Genomic DNA, 25,276 nt, shown 5'->3' with positions numbered 1-25,276 from the left:
CCTGATCCGTTGTAATTTCCTCTCCACTCTCACATAGCCTCCTCTCTCTTTCTCACTCAGAATACACATATATTCAGTGGCAATACAATTCCCTCATATATAGTGAGGGGTTTCCTTCTAGGAAAAAAAAACCTAAATTAAACATAGCTTCTACCGTCAGATCATCTGCCTAATGAATGACCCATATTGACTACAAAATTACAATATTTTGCATGGAAATTATACATCTATTTTTAGCTTTGGGGGTGCTACCCCCGAACCCTCACTAGGGGGGGGCTCATACAAATCGTCTTCACCCCTCTTGGACCCCCCTGGTGGTGAACAAATGGGTGACATTGCCATCCCATTATGAACTGGTGTCCAATGTGGTGATACCTTTGAATAAAGGAGATAATCAAGCTCCACACCCAACACATATCGACTATTAGGCTTTCTAGAAAAAGGTGCTCTTGTGAATGCATAAAAGGATAAGCAGGTGGAATTTCTAGGGTGCATATTGACTACTAGGCTTGCTAGAAAAGGGTGAAATTATGAATGCATCGAAGGCTAAGAATGTGTAATAAAGTGGTTTCAACAATTAGAATCTCATAATAATACTTAAACAATTAGAAAATCATCAACCGATCATGAAGCGACTAAGAAAAATCAAGGAACGAAAAATAATAGGATCACAAGGAGGCTCTAGAATTCAAGTGGAAGTAAAATTTTGGAGGGTGTTTGTCACAACAACAACAATCATGAAGGTTGGTGCCTATAAAGTAGTAGATGGGATTGGTGTCTCATGAGTTTGATGCCTACAAAGTAGTAGAGGGTATTGATGTCTCTTGTAGGTTGATTCCTACAAAGTAGCAAAGGGGATTGGTGTCTCATGTAGGTTGGTTCCTACAAGATATTTCATATAAATACGTTTTGTGGTTTTCTTCATAAGGGTTTCCATACATATTTTGTGTTACCTGTTCAATTTATGAGATTGATTTTTTACGATGTTTGAATGATATTAAATAAGTAAAAAATGGCATTATGTTGGTTCACCTCCCTCTTAGTATAGTATTGAAATCCAAAAAATAATACCCTTGATAGAATACTTTACAAAGAGGGCCTCAACAAGGCCCATCATGACAATCCTTTAATATATCATGCATTTCATCCTCTCTCAACACCATTGGATAACAAGATCTAACCTTATGTCAAAGAGGCATCCATGAATTCATGAAAACCTTCAACTTTGCTTGATAATATTCTATCATTCTTTTGGAGATAAGTGAGGTGCAAGCTTTCATGTTAGTTAACAATATATGTAAACCATGGTGAGTTATTATATACTAAAAAATGATGTTGATCAAGAAAATACTATTCAAGAGGTGGCTCATTTTCATTTGTGTATTCTTAGAAATAAAATATACCACATCATTATATTTTCATGGCTTATTTATGATGGTTATTTCAAATTCTTGTAATTATAAAAACCATCTAGTCACCCTACCATTATTAATTGGTCTATTCATTAGATATTTAATGGGTGCATGACCAATATGTAATATCATATGAAATCTAGTTATATAATTTTGAAACTTATTTATAGCATTAATCACTACAAAAAGTTCTATTTCTATTAGCATGGAATTCATTTATGTGGGAGAAAGATGCTTACTGATAAAGCACATTGTGTATGGATGATGAAATTTTTGTAGTCCTAGGACAACACCAATAATAACATTTAAAGAATATGTAGATATATGAAATGGGAGTCACCAATTGGGACCTATTAATGTGGGATACTTGGATAATCTCATTTGTGAGAGAGAGATTCTTATCAGTAAAGTATATTGCACATGGATGATGAACTTCTTGTTGTCCTAGGACAACACCAATAGTAGTATTCAAAGAATCTCTAAATATATGAAATGGGAGTCACCAATTGGGACCTCGTAAGTTTGGAGCCCTGGATAATCTCATTTTTAATTCCTCAAAGGCATGCTGGTAATTACTTGTCCACATAAAGTCAACATTTTTATTAAGAAAAAAAGACAAGCCATTTGCATAACATTTTCAAAAATTATGTCGATAGTACCATACATGCCCAAGAAAACTTTGTAGCTATTTTTGAGTTTGTTTAGTTGGTAAGTTTAACATTACTTTTATCTTTATTGAATCTATTCCTTTAGAAGAAATATGATTCCCTAACATGATGGCTTCAACTAACATCATTAATCAATTTTCATTACTAATATCTATGTGACATTCCTCATAAATTATTAATTCCTTTTCTATATTATCTAAATCCACCTCAAATTCATCACCATAGGTTGTAAAATCATCCATTTAAATTTCCACATAGTTGTGAATCACATCAGAAAATATCCTAATTGTGGCTTGTTGGAAAGTTGCAAGAGTGTTGGAAGGCCCAAATGGTAGAAAAAAATAGGAAACTGTGCCCCAAGGAAAACTAAATTTGATATTTTATTAGTCATATGGAGTGATCTAAATCTAGTTATATCTAATAAGTCTATCAAGGAAACAGAAATACTTCTATCTTGCTAATGCGTCTAGCACCTTGTCAATGCGCGGTAATGGGAAGTTGTCCTTATGACTGGGCTTCTTGAGTTCCATATAATTGACACCAAATATCCACTTACCATTATTTTTAGGCATGATAACAAGAATGGAGACCTAATGTCTATTATAAATAGTGTAAATAAATTTAATTGAAAGTAATTTCTACAACTCCTATTTGACTATGTTTGGTAGAACAAGATTCATTTTTTGCTAAGGGTGAAAGGTGGGTCTAGAGTATTAATATATGAGTATGCTTAGTGCACAAATAAGGATGGATCCCCTTCAAGTTAGTATAATGCCATGAAAAAGAATCACTATGATTTTGTAAAACCTTAATTAGTTGTTTCTTTTGATTTTTTGTTAACACTTTATTGATTTTAAAAATATTATGGGGCTAATTTCCACAGTTTCCAAAGTTGACTCATGCTTTTTTTCGAAAGAGGAATCATATTATAAGGGCGATGCATTTTTTGTGGAAAGAGAATCCTATAATTTTGGGTCAAATATAAGAGTTAGAATGTGCAGGTTGGATGAAGAAGATTGTGTGTTGATTTTGGTAGCACAAGTGGCCCAAATTCTCTTATCTTGCAGTTTGTTGAATCCTACAAGAAGACATATAAATGATGAATTTTCATCATGTACTAATTAACCAAGCCTTGAATTGAATGGAAACAATGCATAAATAAATCTAAACTAAAACTAAACTAAACTAATTGAAACAAGCTAATGAAGCAAGACAAATCAACAAAGCAATGGGAAAATGGCCCTCTTTATTGATTAATAGTAATGGAAGAGTTACAAATAGATTTTGAAGAAACTTGAAGAGAGACTTGAGGAATGATGCTCAATATATCTCAACAATGATTTCCCCTTTTTAATCTCTTTTTCAAGCTCTTTTTCTCTCAAAAAATATAATAAGAGCCTCTCTTAATTGTGACATCCTCCTAGCATTGGAATGCTTGATCTTGGAGTAGTTTTGGCAACATAACAATGCACAACATTTTCTTCTTTTTTGGATCTCCGTCCTCTTGTATTTATAGAAATTTGTAACACCTCCCTCCTTTGGCTCATCAATGAGTTTGTTTGGCTCATAGATAAGATGAGAGCTACCATCCTCCTTCAACTAAGGCTTCTTCAACCTCAAGGCTCGAATAGTCAGCTTTTCCATGTTAGGAGAGTGAGTCTAATTAAATAAAATGCATCTCCGGAGGTGCTTACTGTTCTTTCTATGACCCTCATAGCTATCAAAGAAGACGAGGGTGCATTAAAATGTCTTTGGAATACCCGTCATGGTTGATTTTTTAAACCAACTTTAGGAAAGTATTTTAATTTTTTTGCTTTCATAATGTTTTTAGCTGAAAATTTGTCCTTTGCACATTCTTCTTAATCACTTAGAGTGTCATCTTCTGTGTACAAATGAATGTACCATTTTTTCATAATAATATTTCCCACCTGATGTATGAGGTTAGGCGAAGGTGTATAGCGAAATACATCAAATTTTTCGGTTCCTAACGGAGAGTCCTACTGACTTCTTAAGAGAGAGAAAATTGTTGTGGAGATGGTAAGTGGAAAAACCTTGACTAAGAACTAAAATAAAACAATGCTCAAAATATATATTGATACAAAGTGTCTATACAAGGTAGGAATGTCCCATACTCATTTTGATGATTCTGACTAATATCTTAAATATACATAGGAAAATTTTGTCAAATCAGCATTGAAGTGGTTGATGTGTTGTCAACTAAAGAAGTAACTTCTTTTTACCTCAAGGGAATCTATATCAAATAAGGTGTTGGCTTGAGGGGTCCTGACCCAAGATTAAAGTTAGCTACGCCAACCACAAAAACCTAAACTGTTGTCCCTTTCGGCAACTTCCCGTGTAGTGCATGCTGCAGTCTCACCTGAAGCAGTATTGGGGGACGACGGAACTGGGTTTCTATATCTAGAGGTCTGTGTGATGGGTTTCTGTTACTTCTAGGGCTTTATCCTGACCTTCACGAACCCTAACCCTTTAATTTCTGAAATCACAGTAACTTATAGAAAGAGTATCTAACCCTTCATGTAACGCTTAAACCATTCATAACATCATGTAAACTATCAGATCTACTATTTTCGCGCACCAATTAAGTGTTTCTTCAGATAATTGCATAAAACAAAGCGAATACATAAATTGCATAAGTAAAGATAAGGGCACAGATACACGTGTATAGCTTCAAAAAAATATTTATTAATATAATATTTTAGTTACAGATTCTTCTTCCCTACGCACACAATTATCGGGCCCACACACTCAACTTGTGCACTTACCAAGGTCTCCGTGCACATAGCTACATGAGCCTTACACTTTTCCTAAGTTCATAAAACATACTAATCTTCCTCAGAAAACTTGCCCATAAAATGATCTTCTATTACTTCATGAACTCCTATGACTCCCTATGACTCCTTTATAGAGTTTCTTCCATTACAATACCATAGTTCACGAATCATGGGTGGGTCACAAGACATCTTATCTTCTAACAAACTAAGGGAATAAAGCCCCTTTAACTCCTATGACCTTCACACTCTGTTCCCTCAAATGCAGAGACTTTACATAATTAACAAAATTAGTGACAAAATTTACCCTAGGGAACCCTATCCCAATAGGCCCCCAACATAATTTGGTGACTCTTCCTCGAGTCACTCTGCTGATGGCACCTCAATCTTCACCTACAGCTCACTGAACTCAATATTCAAAACCTGCAATTCTGTTGTTCCATACGTAACAACTTGTTATACTTCCTCGACCAAATTTTTAGTAGTTGGGCCAAGTTCAACTACAAGGCCCATGGTCCTTTGAGTCTGCTGCATCCCTTTTATCTTACTCTATACTGAAAGAGTCAATTGGCTAGGCTCATCTTCCCATGGCTATATCCTTGAAGAGATGATCGCTTCTTTGTGACACAACTCATCAATTTCATTCAAGATGAGCTTTGCTTCCTACAATCTAATGAACCTTTCTTCTGGTGCTAAATTCTACATTGTTGATCAGATTTCATCAAACTTGTGTTGATTTTCCATGATGTCCATGACAATCTTTTATAGAGTTAGATCCTCCTGCATTGAGGTCCATAACTCCATGGCCTGCTCAAAGATATTAATGAAACCTTTAACTACATCTTCCAATGTGGCCATTCCTTCTTTATTAGCAGCTTTGCACTGCTCTCTGACTTCGGGAGGGGTATTTGGCTGCAGTTTGAGTTTTAATTCTGATATTTGTAGTTGCAACTCAAACCTAACTCGGCCAATTTCATCCTTAGAATCTTTAACTGCAGTGGCCAGCTTTTTAATCTTCTCTGCGGAGGCCACTTTTGATGGGATCTTGAGCTCTGGAAGATCACTATAGGCTTGTTCAATCACTTCTTCCAACTACTGCCTTCGCGCTATGACCTCCTCTTCTTCCTTGATAGCCTGCGCCTTTTCCTCAAACATCTGCTGGTTATTGGTTTTGACATCATTGATTACCAACAGTGTGAATTGCTCCTGAATCCTAAGCACATTAGACACCCCTTGGTGTAGCTCGTGTAAAGTCTGAATAGGAAGCGTGGCCAAATTCAAATTGAGATTCCTCATCTGGAGTAGTTGTGCCTGCTCTTCAGCTAAGTCACCACACAAGGACCCTTCTGGCAGCTCGACCATCCAGAGATCCATAGTTATTTCTACATCCATTACTAACCCGCTCACTTGATTTAGGCTCACTTGCTTCTCGCTCACCCATACCACGCTCGCTTGCAAAAGACCTATTTCTACCTTCAAGTCTAGTAGGCCGTGTTGTACCTTGCTGAGTGATTATTGGTACTATGCTTCGAAGTGGCTCATCATGTCAGTTATGGCATTGCAGACTACATCCCCAATTTCATCCAAGGCCCCTCTTTGAGGACCAGGGGCATCACGCTCCCTATTTTGTCAAAATGTTTCTTCTTGCGCTTCCCTATGGTAGTCCTCTTCTTCTTCTTTTTAACCATGAAGGGGGACTCTAGCTCTACGCCCCCTTATTCTTCCACCTGTTTTTGCTCGATGTCTAACTCTTTGATGTTGATGGTGACCTATGCTGTAGCCTTTTCCTGTGCTTCTTCTTTCTCCTTGTCTGCTACTTCTTTGGAAACAACTTCTTTCTCCCTTGCAACAACTTCTTTCTTCTACACACCCTTTTCTTGAGCGGTAACTTTCTGTGCCTCCTTCTTTTCTACTACCATGATCTGTGTTGTTGAACCTTCAGCAATCATGTTGGTACCTATATCAGCATCAGAATGGGTGAGCCACTCACTTGGCCACTTGCTGATGGACCCTATGATATCCTCCTCAGAAACTAGGTAAGGCAACTTGTACCATATGCCTTGGGCATCCTTCTTTGCATGAATGTGAGAATTGTGGAAATCTTCCTTGCAATCTGCAATGTTGGTGTATTATGCATGCAAGGTGGGAGAAAACCTTGGTCATCGGTTGATAACCATATGTAGTTCAGTCTCAAATAAGACCCATAATATTTTGGCTTCCATTACATGCATAGGGTCTTTAGTGGCCCATAGAGAAGTGAACTTTGCTACCTTCGGTAGGTCCGAGTCCTGTTGAGGGAATTGGCTCTCTTCCGGTGTCATTGATGCCACTAGAATGATCAACAATAACAACTAGGTGCAGTGAAACACCTTGACCTATTCCTAGTCCTCCCTCTAATCCTCCAAAAGCTCTTTACATAGATATTGAGCCCAGTTATACTGGACTCCTTTCATGTACTGTGTAACCAAAGAAACGACTAGCATCAGTACTTCATCGGTGTGACATTTCTCATGATCTTCCCGGCCAAGATCTGTGCAACAAACTGCAACCTGCCATGGGATATGGATTGAATGGAGCATCCTCACAAATTATTGACAAGACCAAATTCGACCTTCATTTGGTCGGTCAACTTGTTTTCCTACGACTTTCCTACAAAAGCCTCTGCATGGTCCACTCCTTAGGACAACACCAGTGTTAATGGTGGATCAGCATGTCTGTGATCGGGATGGTTTCTCCCAACCAGAGACACCCATCATGTACTATCACCAGCAATTGGCACACACAAAGTTTGTTGATAATGGTGAGACTGAAGTGCGGCACCCACAACATGTTTAGGAGCCTCGTGCCCCAAACTCCAGCGACCCAGGTTATTGGTTCTGGGCACGCGACACCAGACTCCTCATAATATACCTTCTTGAGGTACTTACGCAATGCCAATTGGGGAAATTTCTCATGGTTCCCAAGGTCCCAATCTTCCATTTTCAGATTCGTTATTCGAGCTAGCAACGGGCCCTTAAATAGCACATTATTCGATAGTAAAGGCATAGAGACCATGAACTTCGCATTGTCTCGATCTTCCGACACTTTCGTCGTGGATTTTCAGGGTGGGATATACTTCAGCAGCCAAGTTGTTGGTTCGACCTCTTCTACATCAATCTCCTCTATTCCTCCTCCATGCAGTTCTTCCTCATCCAGATCTAGTGGCTCCATAGGTTGTTTGGACTTATCCATTTTGTCCTTTTGGCAAATTTCTGTCAAATTTTTTTGTGGCGATTTCTGCATCGATGCTTGCTAAGGCTTCTTATGCTTCTTATCTCCCGCCATGGAAGTAGATTGCTTAGGCCTTGGAGACCTAGGCGCAGTAGTAGGCAACCCTATAGGTACATATGGGGTTGTCGCCATCTTAGGTGGAACTGGCCCCATCTGAGGGCAAGTTGTAGTCATTCTCTCAATGAAGCTCGTATGATAATAATCAGGAAAGTTTTCATACTCCGGTCGTGAAAGAAGTTCCTCCTAATCTGGCTCAGAGATACAACACTATACTTGGTGCAAATCAAGAAGAAATATCTTAAGGCAAACTCTCAGGAAGTGTTGGGCATGGAATCCCTCTAAGGCATGTTTTGGGGCTTAAATCCCAAGTTTTGACCGAATCTTGTTGTAAAGGCTTCGCAAATTGCAGGCGCAAGGTGCAAAAGTACAATAGAGCCACAGGGTTGTCCACCCTAGTTTTTGTAATGTAATGTCGGCTGGATAGACCTACCCATGGTCCACGAACCATGGGATTGTATAAATAGAGTGAGGCTCTAAGTGTAGAAGAACTAACTAATAGAAGGATGAGAAGTCTAAGTGATTGAGTCAAAGTGTAAAGTGTGTATGTGGGTCGTAGAGTAGGAGAAGGCTCTGCAGTTGAGTGTGCAGAGGAATAGTAGTCTGCAACTGAGTGCGCGAACCACTGCAGCTGAGTGTGCAGGGAAGGTCGAGTCTGTAACCATTGGAAGAATCAATAAAAAGAAGTTTTGCTATAATTTTGTGTATTCTTTCCTGGTTTAATGCATGATTGGATATAATTTACAAATACACTGTTTATTTACTGCGCGATTGTGTATGAATGCTTTGTATTGTTGAATGCTTTGTATTGCTAATTATAAGACATTCAAGTAGGCAAAGGTAGTTAATTAACACTGGAAGATAAGTAAGATCTCGAGTAATAGCGTAGAGCACGGCACAACCCTTGGTTAGGGCTACGCGAAGGCAATGTATCAGGCCACGAGGAACGGAAAGTGCGTGAAGCAATCTACTCGCAGGAGCAAATAAAGGACCAGTCGAACCTCTAAGACATCTCAAGGGTGCGAAAACCTGGTTCTAGCACCTTCCCATACTACCTCGGGTGAGACCTCAGTCCACGCTCTGCAGACTGTTGCCGAAAGGGCTAGTAGTACAGGGATTTTTTTGGCTAATTAACTCCAAACCTGGGTCAGGCCCCAACAAGCCAACAAATGGTTCTATTGCTAGGACAAGGACCTACATAGAGATGTCTGATGTCATATCACTGGAATTCGACAAAGAAATGAATTAAAGAGTGTTTGGATAGAAAGATTCATGAGTTCGCAGCATGGGAAAATAGGAATCGACAACTATCAAAGAAAGATTGGTTAGATTGCTACTTGTATACAGAGATTCACAAAATTTTCTTTTCATCCTTCCCTACTGAGTTGTATGAGTGGATCGCGAAGCTAGCAGATACCCAAGGAAGGTGTAAACTCGACAAACCTATTGTGTGGACTCTAGAATTGGTGTGCAGACTGGAAGCATCAGAAGATAAGATCGTGTGCACTATCGATCACTGGCTTGATTGAATCATAGGAGGATTCATCACTGAATTCGCGGTAGATACTCCAATCAGCTATAGCGAGGCAGAAAAAACGCTTCCTCAAGGGACCGCGAGGTAAGTGCGTTAAATATTTGAACACTTGGATTAAAATGCTACTGTGTGAAAAACGTGTTATGTGAATAATTTGATGTTTGGGGCTACACAGAGTGGGAAAATCTACAGAAACGAAGGTGGCACTAGCCCCTTGATTTCACCTCAGCAAGGGGTTGAAGAAGAGATCGCAAAGGTTTTTCCAAGAAGTACGATCAATCTAATAAGGCAAATAATTTTGCGCATACCACCCCCACTGACACCACCACCAGTTTCACCATCTTCACCCTCGACTTCGCCCATACCACCTCCACCACCATCACGAAGCAGTATGGCCAGCGCGATAAAGCTACCAGTGTTCAAGGCAGTGGGGAATGATGATCTGGACCAATTTTGGTTTGTGATAAAAGCTATATGGGAAGCGTAGGGTGTCACGGACGACAATATAAAGAAGGCAACGTCAATGCTCTGCAGGTCGTTCGCTAACTTGGTACATTAAGAATTCCAATAATGATCCGAATGCGAGGATAACGGATATCCAAGATGTGCTAAACAAGGAATTTAGCAAGCCAAAATTAAAGGTAGAGTCGATCATTGGATTCAAGGAAATCACAATCCTACTAGGCAAAACCCCATGGGAGTTGGATCTGGATCAAAGACTAAAGTGCACAATTCATAAAGCAAACATGACATTAATAGATGGGCAACACCGCGGAATGGTTTGTAGCATCGTTAACTTCGCATCTACGGAATGCACTGTCGAAATAAAGACTAACCACTCAGGCCGAGGCTTTAGACGTCGCAATAAGATTGCACGAGACTCTCTACAATATCCTAACCTGGGAGTTCAGCAGATTCACGCGCAGTTGAAAAACCTGTGCCTTGAGATGCAGAGTTTGAAACAAATAGGACAGCTCACCCAGAAGTGCACGATGAGGTATGGTGCATAAAATGGAAGGGCCAGGGACATGAAAACGACCACTACCCGGTGTTTGCGAATTACCTTGCAGGAGGAGGGCCAATGCCACAAATACCAGAGGCACAAGTAGGACCAAGTTCGGCGCCTGCATTATGGTGCACGATTTGTCAGATAGGAGGAAAGCATGCTACAGATAATTGCCATCTATTACAAAAGTATACACAGCTTCACAACAGTTGTTCTGTAATTTCTGTAGGTCAGTATAACATGATGAGTGCACCTATAGAAGTTATGAACTAATGATGGATCGAACTCCTACCTACAGAGTTCAGGCTAAAACATGGGCCCTTGATCAAAACACAGGAATGGCGCACACTAGATTTCAAGGGCACGGACGAGGCCGAGGTGGAGTGGGACCAGGAAGAGGTCGCGGACAATTGATATGTTACAATTGCGAAGGGCCAGGACATTATGCCCGTGATTGTATGAATACAATGAGGCCATCATGCTTGTATTGTACATTGTTTGATAATGAGACAGAGGATTGTCCAACATTGATAGCGAGGTTGTGCGATAAAGGAGCACTCCAACCTTCCCCGACTCAAAACCTACAAATGATGAGGTCTGAGCCGCACGAGGAAGACCCTAATGTAAATATCGTGCTCCGAAGAGGTATTACGATAGGGGATGACAAAGGCAAGCAGCCTGAAGAAAGTACTTGGGTTCGCAAGGCCCCAACGAAGGAACTAGAATTTGATTTGGAGCGCACTAAGGAGACCTTCATGGAAGATAAGAGGAGCTTCACTCATGCCTCCACTTCAGGAAGTAAAGATAGATTGGAGCTGGAAATGGAACCATCGATGCTCACTACATTCTTGGAGACTTGCATGAAGCTGCTGCATGACAACAAGGCTATAAAGGGGCTTCAAGAACTCATAACTAGATGTGCTAGGACCGCGTCAGGAGAACCATCCATAGTCTAGAAGCTCGGGAAGAACACGACATGAACAGGAAGCGAGATGAGATTGACTGTGCAGATCGGGGAATATGAGATGGACCAAGTGATTTTGGACCTAGGATTGGATGTGAACGTCCTGCCAAAGTAGACATGGGAGTGCATGCGCAGGCCTGTGCTGTAATGGTTTCCTATCCAAATGCGAATTGCGAACCACCAAAAGATCCTACCTATGGGGAGATTGTAGGGAATCACAGTAGACATCGAAAGAGCAAGTGCGCTAGCAGATTTCGAAGTGATAGAAATTGTTGATGACAGTAATCCCTACCCCACACTATTGGGAATAGATTGGGCCACTGACATGAATGGAGTGATAAATATAAAGAAGCACAAGATGATATTTTAGAAAAAGTCTCTGCACGTAGTGGTACCTTTAGACCCTGCAGAAGGATCGCGCTACATAGAGCCAGTGCGTGACTACGATAGCAACGACGATCTGGACTGCATCTACAAGATAACGACATGGGAGCAAGATTGGGTAAAGCCAACCCCAGATGGCCAAATCTCTTGGGAGCGTGAAAGCTCCTGCACATGAGATTTTAATGAGGAGATAGAACGATGGCAGAACCGGTTACACGAGGTAACCACGCTCAATTGTAACATGATGACAAGGTCATTGCACTGCGTGGCAACAGAGGTAAGAGATCTTCCTACGTATGATGGGTTCAGTGAGGTGGATGAGTTCTTGAACAAATTTGAAAGAGAAGTACCAGAATAGCAACATTTCGATGCTCTAAAATGGGTACTGTGAGCTACGCCCACAAGATGCTGGGGTACACACCAAATAAGTTTTGAGGACTGGTGCGAATGCAGAAGGATGATGGTCATGTAGTTTGGGAAGCCTCATATGTAATTGAAAGACAATTATGACATAAGAATCGACCCTCACACCCACCTATCTAGGTGGACACAGGCATATGGTGTCAAACTTGCGCAAATGCACACCATCCCCATGATAGGAGACATGATCAGTAAGCAGGTAAGGGTAAGGCAATGGTGCGAACAACCCCTCCAGATGGGACCACGAAGTATGGAAAAACCAAGTGCATAGAAGAATATCCACGCAGAACCTTTTAAAAAAGTACGTGAAGCACTGAACAAGGTCCACAACGTGAGGCAGACTCACTGGGACTTGCACATACCAGTGGTTCTCTAGGCTCATAGGACCACATGCAAAAACCTGACCACGCAGGCACCACCAATTCTGGAGTATGAAGCAACCACAGTAACCCTATAGTACTTGGAGAACTTAGAACGCGCATGGTAGCATTGATAGATACGACGTTCGTGGAACCTTGGAAGCAGAAATCCAACAAGGAAATCTTAGAATCCAATAACTTGAAGAAGAAAGGATATGATTAAGGAAGAAAAGTGCCCTAGTGGACGTGGAAGTTAAGAAGCTGGAGGATGAGATAAAGGAAGATTTTCTCGGAAAAAAGCTAGCGTGATAAGCCAAGATGCGTATGATCATGATGATAGGTTTAAGGCTTCTCACCATGAATTGATTAGTCTGATGCCTTGGCTTGGACCACACATTGCTAAGCGTATTGACCAGGGTAGCGCGTTGCAGATGGTAAAGTGTGCGATGCCGACCGTAACAATAAAAGGTGGGTATTCTCTAGGAAACATGATGGATGACAGGATGAAACTTTTCACGGGTGGTGCGACCACCTGACTAGCTGAAGGAAGAATAGTCTTAGCGCTCCAAGTAGCTGAAAGGGAGAGAGGGACTATAAACTATTATGCTCGAGAGCTGTGCGATGTTGGAGCTGCGTGCAGAAGAAAAGAGTCACAAGGTCTGCAACTGTGCATGGGGGGCTACGCTACCATGCGGGTTGACCAAAATGTGACCATTGAAGTCACTATTCATGATGGGATGCTTGACTTGAGACCAAATGGAGCGAGCAGCAGGAATTTAAGACACGATTTATGGTCAAGATTTGGGAAAATCTGCCACAAAGGGAGCATTAATGAACCGGATTTGGGGGAAACAGTCAGATTCAAATTCAAAAAGCATCATAAATTACAAAGGGCTGGCCAGCAAACAACACTTGGTCATTTGCGAATTGAGCTATTGAATAGAGCCCTGATTGTAGTGTCTCGAGCATTGATTGAGCCCTTGAGTTCGCAATTGTTAGACAGATAAAATGGCAACAGCTGAGGATGTTATGGAAATAACATAAACAACCACCTTGGAGGCTAGACAAGCCTTAACTATGGGGGATGATCCAGAAGGTGTTGGGATTGTGGTAGAAATGTTGAAATCACCGTGCATGCCAAGACCCAAGAAGGAAAAACAAGTGATGGTTCCCATATGTGTCCCTGCGGAACCCGCTGCACACCAAGTGGTCAATGGAGGAGAAGGGGAAAGTTGTCACCATAGATACTGATGAAGAAGAGGAAGACCTGGAGGACCTAATCATCACAAAATAAGAGGATGAAGGCATGGAGAAGGAAACTCAGCTTGCACACCCCCTAACAAAGTTGCCCGCCTATGTCCCCAGGTGAAAAGGGAAGGCTAAAGTGCCCAAGGACCTGGACAAGACCAAGAGCTTGATCTAGACCCCGCTCCCCCCAAACAACATTATTTTTTAGGGCACACACCTAGGATGGGTGCCAAGCCTAAAATTTGAAGATTAGGACCTCGCTAACCATGAGAAGTTCCCTCACCTTGAGACCAGGCACCTCCTGAAGCTCGAGCAGAACACCGTGGCAGGGATTATAGAATTAGAGTCACGAAAGTGGTTGCACGAAGTGGAAAAGGTTGGGCTACTGAACCTGCTCTGGGTCTGCATTTCTACCATGCCCAAATTACAGTTTTCGTCATTAGGCAGCTGCTCTACCTTGTGCATGATGGGTGTTTGTGGCTAGAGGAGCCCATCCACATCACGATAGACTTGATTCACAGCATATCCCAGCTTCCATGAAAAGGAAAGGACCCCGCGGACATCTCGGAGGGGAAGAGCAGTGACTTGGCCATCGCAGAGGCCATGAAGAAAAAATACAAGCTGGCGAAGAAGAAAAGGGGCTACGCCATATCCAGCATTAGTGACAAAGCAGTGAAAGTGGCAACCCAAATACTGGCTGGTAAGGTTATGCGCAAGTGCCGCGCAGACGAAGTACCCGCGCCGGTGGTTGCACTGGTTGAGTAGTGCATGGAGGGGGTCCAGTTTAACTGGTCTGAGTTCCTCTGCAAGGAGTTTTTAGAGAATTTTCGCAAACCTCAGGAACAAGGCAAAACGTTCCACTATGCATGGCTTCTGCTATCCATAGTGATCGTGGCAGGAGAATTACCGGAGGATAGTCAATTCCCCAAAATTGACAGGGACCTGCCAGAGGCCATGAAGTACGCTTCGCTCTAGGCCACAAAGGATGCCAACAGGATCCATGAGAGTATAATATTTTGGGTGTTCACAGAGATGAACCTCAGAATGGGGATCAATCGTAAGTCGTGGTTGTCGCCCACTATCTACAACATCCTGCAAAGTTTTTTGGAATTCAAAGCAGACATCCATAACATTTACATCAAAGCATGCAAGGACCTGACCAAACAATGGATAAAGCTACCCTTTGTAGCCATGGACAATGCCATCTTTAACATACTTGGGGCATGGCCACCGGAATGGCGCGCCCTAGCATCGTGGAGATAAAGAAGTCGGTGGCACAAAGAAAGAAAGACGAGGCCAAGTTTCGCATCACATAGTTGTCCAAAAAGCGAAGGAAGGAAGCAATGGCAACAGAAGTGCGAGTGGTGTGGGATGCTGCACAAACAAAAACTAAGCAGGAATAGGCCAATGCAGCTGTGAAGGCGCGTGAGTGCCAAACGTCGCCTTCGCATGGGCAGGAAGCAAAGGAAGAAGAGGGAGGCGTAGACCCACGAACCGCATCAACAAAGTTGAAGCGCTAGCACCCAGCTGAGCAGACAGGGTCACGTAAGAAGGTCAAGACATCGAAGTTGTCAGTTGAACTGATCACCCTAACCGAGGGTGATCTGCATGACATCGGCAAGAAAGTGTGCAATGTCACCTCTGAGGCCCTTCAAAATTTCATGCAGGAGAACTAGATTGTGTTGGGGGCCCTTAGAGCACAGTTGCAGGAATTGCAGGTATGCCTCCTCAAGCTGGTACCCTTTCAATCAGCCTCGCAGTTGGAACAACGACAATAGAACAAATGTTGGGCGCGTGGATGAAGAATACCATAGTGCTACTAAAAGGAGCACTAGTGACAACAAATGAGGTTGACAGGCCTATGGTTAGCACACTAAAGGGTCTCTATATCAATATAGTTGCACTCCTATAAGAGACCTTATATGTTTTATAGGATGGGATAATTGCCGAGTTGCGAGCTAGGGAGAGTCGCGCACTACAAGTCCTCAACGAGCAAAAAATCAATATGGAACAATTGAGCTTGCAACGCAACAAAGTGGTCTCACAAAATCAACAACTAGTACAGGTAATAGACGATGCTTGCCAAAGTGTCCCGGAGCTGGCCATCCCAGCAGACATGCCAGCAGAGGTGCGGATCCACAAGTTACCAGTAGGGGTACGTGAGGCGAGGAAAGAAATGACAAAGGTGCAGATGGAGCTGAACCTTTAGATCATCGAGCTGTGGTTAAAGGCGCAGCCGTCCATCCCCCCATAAGTCGGAGAACAGCGTGCTAGCACTATCACAGCGAGACTGGATGAAATTGGCAGTGTAGTGTGAGACTGCACCAGCATGTTGGAAGAATCATTTGAGGTCTTCACAAATCTGCAGGAGGACCCCAACATCTAACGCTTAGAGACAGAGGCACGAGAACTCCAACAACAGTATGACATCATTGAGGGAACTGCACAGATGGTGGCCCTCACTCAAAGGCTCACGCGGATGCAACAAGCTAAAGCACTGAAAGAACAGGTGGATGTGGCATGACATAAGGAAGCAGTCCTAAAGGCACGCATTTAGCCTTGGATCGATGAGACCTTCACCATCACCGCATAAATTGAAGGCAATATCACACAAATGCAGGGGATGCATGCACTGATGTAGAGAAGCACTTCTGACACAGGGGCCTTGGAACAACGTATGCAGAAGATCCAGCAAGCAGCAGCTCAATGTGTTGCTGACCTTGCTGAAGTTTGAGAACAGTTGGAGGGACTCTGCGTAAAGATCTTCGCGCCAACAAAGTGACTCAAGGGTGAGTCATGATGTTTTTGTTGGGGGCTTGTTAGGCATGGAATCCCCCCAAGGCATGTTATGGGGTTTAAAGCCCAAGTTTTGACCGAATCTTGTTGTAAAAGCTTTGCGAATTGCGGGCGCAGGGTGCGAAAGTATAATAGAGTCACAGGGTTGTCCACCCTAGTTTTTGTAATGTAATGTTGACTGGATAGACCTACCCATGGTCTGCGAACCATGGGATTGTATAAATAGAGTGAGGCTCTAAGTGTAGAAGAACTAGCTAATAGAAGGATGAGAAGTCTAAGTAATTGAGTCGAAGTGTAAACTGTGTCTGTGGGTTGTAGAGTAGGAGAAGGCTCTGCAGCTGAGTGCGCAAGGGCATGAGTGCATGGACCCCTGCAGCTGAGAGCATAGGGCAAGTCGAGTCTGTAACCATTGGAAGAATCAATAAAGAGAAGTTTTGCTATAATTCTATGTATCTTTTCCCGGTTTAATGCATGATTGGATATAATTTACAAATACATTGTTTATTTACTACGTGATCGTGTATGAATGCTTTGTATTGCTGATTATAACAGATTCAAGTAGGCAAAGGTAGCTAACTAACACTAGAAGATAAGTAAGATCTCGGGTAATAGTGCAAAGAACAACACAACCCCTGGTTAGGGTTGCGCAAAGGCAGTGTATCATGCCATGAGGAACGGGAAGTGCGCGAAGCAACCTATGCGCAAGAACAAACAAAGGACTAGTCAAACCTCTTAGACATCTCAAGGGTGAAAAAACCTGGTTCTAGCACCCTCCCATACTACTTCGAGTGAGACCTCAGTCTGTGCTCCGCGGGCTGTTGCCAAAAGGGCCAGTAGTATAGGAATTTGTTTGGCTAATTAACTCCGAACCTGGGTCAGGCCCTAACAAGCCAACAAGAAGCAAAGTATACAAATGCAGAGTGGTATGCCGTATTTATAGACCAACTTGAATTCAAATATGACCATTCCCTCCAATTCCTGGTCATTAATGCACATTTGGCGGCAGATTTCCAAAGATATGTGCCATAAATGCTTGCCCCCCGCTCCTTTCAATGGAAAATTCTCCATCCAATCATCTACAGTGCTTCCAATAAACACTTTTTTCCTAAGTTTCATGTGGCCCACCCACCTAGCATAGCTCCCTTCAGCGCCATCCTTCAACTTGTCACGCAGTTGTTGAGTCGTGTAATAGGTATGTATTTACTCTTGATTATTATTCTTTTCCTCCTTTCTTATCCATCTTATGCCATAATATAATAAAAAATTGATATGATTTTGATAAGAAATGAGTAAAACAACTCTTGATACGATTTGACTAACCAAACTAACTCTCATTACTTTTATTGTAGAAAAACAGCAAAAGGAACAGTTGTTGTTCCCAAGTCGGAATAGAAAGAGCTAATCGAGGAAAACGAGACACGTCAGGTGCAGTCGAACCAAGGAACAAGTCAAGGAGATCAACACGAGATAGAAGAATTCTCTGAAGATAGCATTTAGTTGTGAATCCATCAAGATCTCCTGATCTTGAGGGATCACATTTATCTTTTCCTTTTGACTATAAAAGAGAAGACCAAAGAGGGATCTCTCATCTTTTACTTGGATTGTAATTTTAATTTATAGAATGGTGATTCTGAGAAACAAGATCGTGTTGTAATGACAAGTGACTTTGATGATTAATATACAACTTGCGTTGCTTTTCGTTCGTATCTTCTGAAATCGTTAAGCAGTGTTCGCTGGTGGCTAGGGCCTAGTCTCTGATGGAACTTACTACTATTCCCTGTTTTATGCATTTTCCATTCCCTACAAGTTATTCTGCTTTACAACTTTTCAGTTGATGTATTTTCGTTGAATCAGATTTCTGGTATTTATTTCATTAATGCACAGTCATAGTTGGTTTTATTTAATTCATGTCATGGATTGAATTAGTTATTGGTTAAAGAATCATTTCCAGTTAATTATAGAATAGAGCGTCATTTATTAAATGCTTTCCTTTTACCCAATAGTTTAAGTATAGTTGAAAGAAATCAATTAATACTACGGTGCTCTCAGTTGATTGTCATTTGAATTTGGTTTATTAAGATTGAATTGCGGTATTGTTTAGATGAGTTATTTCCTTTAGAGTTACAAGCTTGAGATTTATGATTGCATCCATTTACTCTTGTATTGAATTTCATAGCTTAGTTTAAAGCGTTACTCTTTGGATTATAGCTAGCACATATTGTGTACACTCTTGGAATAAAAAGACTTACCTAGGTTGATAATTAATGTGAGGCAATTAGGAGTTTTTAAAGACACCTTTTAGCACCCAACAATAGTTCCTTCACTTTTCCTTTCTAACTTTCGAGAAGTGTATTTTAAAGTATCGTACTTCCTTGCAACTACCTGGAGTACTAAGGCCATCCCGCAATCATATAGTCATTGCACAGTGGCGGGATCACCCATGTACAACTTCAATCGACTTCCATTGAATTTTCCCAGAAATAATTCCCGATTCAGCTTTGCAAGCGGAATCATGCCTCCATCTGTAATTTCCTTCACAACATATGGCCCCAGTTAATGCATCTGAAATTTTTGTAGGAATTTGGTGAACTTACTCTCATATAAAAACACTAAATCTCCGATCTTAAAGGTGTGCTATTTTATATGGTGATCATGCCATGCCTTTTCACAGTCCTTCTGCACCTATTGATGAAATCCAACCAAGAAAAAATCCTCTTCTAATTCAACGAGCTGCATGAGCCATTCATCCATGGTATCATGATCAGCCAAGTTCGTTACTGCTACAATCCTTAAAATTGTCACTATGTACTCCATGGGCATTATGGCCTCCTGCCCATATACCAGTCTGAACGATGTTTGTCCTGTCAAGTTTTTGCAATTAATCTTGTATGCCCAAAGGACCGTTGGTATGCGCACATCCCAATCATTTCGCTTCACATTGAAAATCTTCATCAGAGCACTTTCCAGAATTTTGTTGAAGGCTTCTACTGTCCCATTCACTTGAGAGTGATAAGGCGTACTCTTCTTATGATAGACCTGCAATTCTTCAAGCAATGCAGCAATTGTATCATTCACAAAGTGCGTGCCCCTATCACTCATCCAAATCTTAGGGCAGCCAAACCGAGACAAGATATACTCTAAAATAAACTTTCCTATGGTAGCAACATGTTGTAGGGAAAAGCAAACACCCCCCATTACTTCAAATAATGGGGACACTTAAATATTTGGCTAAAACACCTTTTATGATTTTCATTTAGTTTTGTGTCCTGCAATTTTACAATTTTTTATTTTCGTTGGATTTCCATTTCGATTGTTTCGTTGAGTTCAACTTTTAGCACGATTTCCATCAGCACTTATTTTGTCTCATTTGGTTTCTCAGTTTGCAAATGACACCTAATTAAAGATTGGATATTTTTCACTGCCTTGGACTTATAATATGTATAAAATATACAGTATCATTGTGTTTCATTAATTTATCATTTTTATTTGTTTTTGTAAATTATTTATTTTGTAAATACTTCATTTTTTTCATATCCCCCGAGACCAAGAACCACACTAAGGCCTTAAGCCTTTAATCATATCACAACTGAGTCATCTATTGCAAGTTATCCTATCACAATTTTTCGATGAGAGCCTCCCGACCTTCGGACCCGATACAACATTTAAATCTAGTTTTAAAAGATATGGCATCCTCTCATAAATCGAAATTTTAGTTGGGGCATATGTTTATAATATTTGATGTCTCGAATCTGATATGCGATTAAATCTTCATTATAAAATTATCGGGTCACCTCACCTCAGGACTTTTGTAATGACTATTGTTTGAAACTTTTGATACCCTAGATCTGATAGAAAATTTAACTGCAATATGTTACAACATCGGGTCTGCCTACCTCGGAACTTTTGTGATGGATCTTATCCATAAACCTCCAATCGCCAATATTCTCTCATCCCCGATCCTCTGATCTCTGATGTCCCTCATAACTTAGATGATCTTGGTCTAACCTTTGTTTTAAAATGTTCATATAAGTTTTGTTTATTGACATTTGTAGTTTATTTTAATATTTTGTATATAATATTTGATATTATTTAGTTTATTTTTTATTAAATTAATTAATTTAATTTTTAATTAACATGTAAATTTGTTAATTTGTAATTAATTTAATTAATTTTATATTTTGATAATTATATTAGAAACTGTAATTAATTCAACCTTATGTTTAGTTTATAATTTAATTTAATTGTTTTTAAATAAAATATATTTAATTAATGTAGAAAATTATAGTTAATTGGCAATTAAATATTTTCAGTTATACATTTACTTAGAATTAGCTTTTATTATTGAATTTCCAAGATTTTAACAAGGCATGACATTTTCCAAAATTCGAATTATTTTAGTACTTCATCTTTGAAGAGGCATAACTTGAGATCTACTCAACCAAATTAAGCCCAGAATAGCTCATTTAAAAACTATAATCGAGGAGAAAAATTTGGGATGGTCTATTTTAGAAAATATCATCATTAATTGACCCAGAAATTCAGTGGAAAGAATATTGACGAATTTGACACAAAATTAGTTTTTTATATTAATTTAGACAAAATTTATTAACTTTAGAATTCCTCCTCCAACAACAAATTAGACTCAACATGAATAATCACATCTTCAATTCTGTTTCAATTTTAATCTATTTTATTTCTTTTCATTTTTTAGTGAGAATGAATTTTTGTTTTCCAAATTGATTTTATTTTTTCATTTTAAATTCAATTTTGATTTTTTTTTGCATGAAAACGGTGGAAGAGATGAGGAGAAGAAGATCTCAATAAATAAGAATGCTCCAACAATATAAGAATGAAATTTTGGCCCAATGAAAATTGATGGCAAAGATTTATTCTTCAACAAACTTTTCTATTCTAAATTCTTTTGTAGATATTATAAATACTAGATTGTAGAATGTAAGAAGGGCTTCTCTCCTCTGCAATTTTGGAATTCTAAAAGCACTTCTGTAATAGGGATTTAGAGTTGTAGGTGAGAGGAGAGAAAATATCAGATCTAGGGATTATTGAGAAATTTTCTTTTGCATTCTGAATTATTTTTGGCTTATAATGAATATCAAGCTAACGAAGTAGTTCAATTAACTGACATTATGAATACCAAAACACATTCTATTCAGAGACCTCTTAACTGAAATAATCTAACCCAACTGAGAGCAAGATACTTAAATGATTAGGATTTAAATATGTCTGACTTATAATGAATATTAAGCTAACGAAGTAGTTCAATTAACTGACATTATGAATACCAAAACACATTCGATTCAGAGACCTCTTAACTGAAATAATCAACCAACGACATTTAGGAAGTAGTTCACAAAATGATTTTGATTGTTAAATAAGTAATTTATGTGTGAACTACTTCCTAAATGTCGTTGGTTGGTTATTTCAGTTAAGAGGTCTCTGAATAGAATGTGTTTTGGTATTCATAATGTCAATTAATTGAACTACTTCATTAGATTGATATTCATTATAAGCCAGACATATTTAAATCCCAATCATTTAAGTATCTTGCTCTCAGTTGGGTTAGATCTATATATGCCTAATTGAGATAGGATTAGGATTTAGTTCCTTTTGCTTGCAATTTAGAATAACTTGGAATTTAGATTAATTCTAAATTTCTAAAAGTCCTCTTCCCAAAGAGGCAAGCTTTAGTTGTGGCTTGGTTGAGCCCCATATCAGCGTAAGGATCACTTTCTTGCTTGATCACCAAGAGGGCTAATCTGATGTCTCTTCTCCATTAGTGGATGAAAGTCATATTTTAAGCCATTTTGGAGATTGAGAGAAGGTAATTGGACCTAGTTAAACAAGTCAGACCTACCATTCCAAATGGAAAAGGAGCTTCTTTAAGGTCTAGACCGGATGGTCATCCCCCATGTTGTTGCAATGAATTTCTAGGCTTCAATATAGCGCTACAATATTTTACAGGTTGTGGCTCCACCCACATGGTTAAGTATTCAGTCGCAGTAATGATATATCTAGCCCCTTTCTTCTTACCCAATGGCTTTATTGGTCCCACAAAGTATATTTCCCGCTTATGAAACGCCTGTAATGCCACTTGCGAATTTAGTGGTAATTCATCTCTTCACGATGGTATCCCTATCCTCTAACAGACATCGCACAATCTGCAATATATTTTGGAGTCTTTATGCATTGTCAACCACCAAAGTCCTACACGTAGGATCTTTTGTGCAGTTGCTCTACCTGCATAATGTCCTCCTTCTTCTCATCCATGCACTTCTGCAAGGATACTTGGCCGTTGATACTCTGGAACATACCTATGCAGTATTTCATTAGAGCCCATTTGGTATAAATGTTGAGCGATCATAGAGAAATCTATAGCCCAAACCACCAGTTCTTTCTTTTGTTTCGAATACCCTTCATGAGTTGTGCCTATAGAAAAGAATTAAATTATATCGGTGAAATTATCATCTACGACACGCACAACGAAGAGCTTCACATCAGGAAACCCTTCCTATAGACTTGTAGGCTCATCCCCATTCTCAATTCACGATAGGTGACCTAGACCAAAATTCAGGTGCCCTAGCTTCACAACTACCTTAAAATCATATTCCTGGAACATCAGCAACCATGTGCAAATCATCGCCCCCAACACAGGCTTGTTGACCAAGTATTTCATGGGAGAATGATCCGTATAAATCTTGAAGTGTGCACCAAACCTTCGTGCTTTGTGGTTGAATATTTTTTTCCGCCTTTGACAACTTTCTAATTGCAAATGCTATTGGATGGTCAATATCACCTTCGCCTGGTTGGGTCAGCATAGCTCCTAGCACAATGCATGAAGCATCTACATGAACATGGAACTCCTTCTTCGAGTCTGGGAACACTAGAATGGGCACGGTGACCATTTTCTCCTTCAAAATATCTAAACTCTTTTGGCAGTCCTCGTCCCAGCAAAAATGCCGCATTCTTTTTCAACAATTTCATCATGGGCGCAGTAATTTGCGCATACGCTTTGATGAATTTCCTAGAATATCTTGTATGGCCCAATGTTGCGCATAGTTGTTTAACATTTTTCGAAGTTTCCAAATTAATGATTACTATAATATTGGCAGGGTCTACCATCAATCCCTACTTGCAAACAACATGGCCCAAGAGTATCCTATAGAGTACGCAAAATATGCATTTCTTAAAATTAAGGGCTATCTGATTCTTTCAACAAGTATCCAACATGAGGCTCAAACTAGCAACATGTCGCTTTGATAACCCAGACACTATCCAATCATTGAGGTAGTAATCCAAAAATTTATGGATAAATTCCTTGAAGGCCGCAATTACCACCCTAGAGAAAATTGCAGGGGCATTCTTAAGCCTAAAAGGCATCACTATATACTGAAAAGCAACCCCATTCAGTCGCGAAGGTGGTCTTACTCTAGTCCTCCGCCGCAATCTTGATCTGATGGTACCCTGAGAATCCATCCATGAACGAATATGCTTCATGTCCTCCAACATTCTCAAGTACGTCATCCATGAAAGGCGTAGGGAATGGATTGTGGAAACATGTGTCATTCTACACATATCCTAATTTCACCTTGTGGTTTCTTTTCTTGAACCACCACGAGACTAACCCAGTCTAATTCCTCAACAGGTTCAATTATCCCAGCTTCAAGCATTTTATCCAATTCCTTGTGCATTGTTTCCTTGTATTTAGGGTTTAGTCGGTAGGTGCGATGTTTCACTCGCTTTGCATTTGGCTTCAAAGTGATCTTCATGATTCCTAGATCCCCTACTATCCCTTTTATATCAGAGAACATGCTGGAAAATAAGTTCTATACTCTCGCAAGAGCTCCGCAACCTTATCTACTGTATCTTCATCCCAATAGTCACCTATGTTCGTGAATTTTGGCTGTGCTTCCGATCCAATATTCACCTATTTGGTCTTTAAAGGCTCTGATATATTAGGGATTTCTCCCTTAGGTTCCTCGAACTCATGTTGTCCTTTGGACTCAGGAATCTGGATGTTCCTGGGATCTTCTTCACCATCCTCCGTAGTTACATTGTAGCATTCAAGCGCATGGCGCAGCTGCGTACCCCAATCTGGTTGTACCCATTCAACCAGTTCTTCAGGCATTTTGAATATAACAGCTTTGATCATTTGCAGTGCTTCATCTATACACTCAAACCCATCTTCAAAGCTAAAAGTTAACATAAAACTTTCTTTCAAAACATCCCATTCTATGGTCCCATGTCGCAGCTCTGTTTCCAGTTACCAATTCATTGAGATTGTATCCAAAGTGTGGCATAATATATGAACCCACTCCGACTGTGGTTCTTCTCCCTGTGTTTTTTTCCAACGA

General features: G+C 40.2%; 1 pseudogene; it reads right to left on the bottom strand.

Annotated features, from left to right (window-relative positions):
* Positions 1–24,691, bottom strand: part of LOC149167647 (insulin-degrading enzyme-like 1, peroxisomal) — an 85,859-nt pseudogene extending 61,168 nt beyond the window's left edge.
* Between the last annotated feature and the right edge of the window lie 585 nt (positions 24,692–25,276).

This window comes from Pinus tabuliformis, chromosome 5_1 (assembly GCF_031772625.1).
Source record: "Pinus tabuliformis cultivar Carrire ecotype Pingquan chromosome 5_1, CPIR1, whole genome shotgun sequence".
Lineage (NCBI taxonomy): Eukaryota > Viridiplantae > Streptophyta > Pinopsida > Pinales > Pinaceae > Pinus > Pinus tabuliformis.
Note: the sequence above shows the minus strand (reverse complement) of the source record. Positions and strands in the feature narration are given on the sequence as shown.